Raw genomic sequence first — 1,115 nt, forward strand, 5'->3', positions numbered from 1 at the left:
GGGACACGTGTTCTGATGTGGGATGCGTGTTCAGATGGGGGACGCGTGTTCAGATGGGGGACGCGTGCTCTGATGAGGGACGCGTGTTCAGAAGGGGGACGTGTGTTCTGATGGGGGACGCGTGTTCAGATGGGGGACGCGTGTTCAGATGGGGGACGCGTGTTCAAGTAGACGCGTGTTCAAGTAGATGCATGTTCAGATGGGGGACGCGTGTTCAGATGGCGTTCAAAGGTGGTCGAAGCCGCTCCATGCTCCAAGAACCTTTTCTTTTTTAAATGTACTTTTTAGAGGAGCACGACCGACCCGTTTGTACAGGAAGTTAAACATTGCAAAACAATTAAATATTAATTTGTTTATTATTTGTAACCCTTTACTTCCTCTTGTTATACTTCACGGTCGGGATGACATGGACGCGACATGACTGACATGTAATTGTTCTACGTCGGACGTCGTTATGGAAAACCGTGTACCAGGCTATTTTCGTGTCTGTGCTGTACATGTCAGCGTCCCTATCCCGGCAGTTCGCGGTGGTGGTCAGCAGGTGTGTTACTTACACATCGTTAGTTCTGCTAACACCAGGGTCGTATCCAGCTGTGTGTGTGTGTGGCGGGGGGGGGGGGGTAGCCTGAGTACCCCGACGGTAAAAGAGCTAGGTCCACATGTCCCGTCTAGCTCTCTTACCGTCAGTGCATTCGGGCTGGAGGGGGGGGGGTGAGGGTGGGGGGGGGGGGGGGGGTCATTTTTGTTCAACGTATATTCGTGCTTATATCCAATTAAGGTTCAAACACGCTCTCCTACGGAAACACCTCAGCTATCTGGGCTGTCTGTCCAGGACAGTGAGTTACTTGTTAGTGGTTAATGAGAGAGAACAGGGTGTAGTGGTCTTACACCTACTCATAGAGTCGTTAAAACTCGCTCTAAGTGAGAGCCGGTACCGGGCTGCGAACCCTATACCTACCAGCTTTATGCCCGATGGCTTAACCACGACACCACAGAGGCCGGTTGGGGGGGGGGGGGGGGGGGGGGGGGGGGGGGAGTCAATTGGCCTTTGAATACCGGCCTCGGTGGTCTAGTGGTTACGCTATCGAATTTAAAGGCTGGTAGTAACTAGGTTC

The sequence above is a fragment of the Gigantopelta aegis genome, chromosome 2, assembly GCF_016097555.1.
Source record: "Gigantopelta aegis isolate Gae_Host chromosome 2, Gae_host_genome, whole genome shotgun sequence".
In the NCBI taxonomy this organism is placed as follows: domain Eukaryota; kingdom Metazoa; phylum Mollusca; class Gastropoda; order Neomphalida; family Peltospiridae; genus Gigantopelta; species Gigantopelta aegis.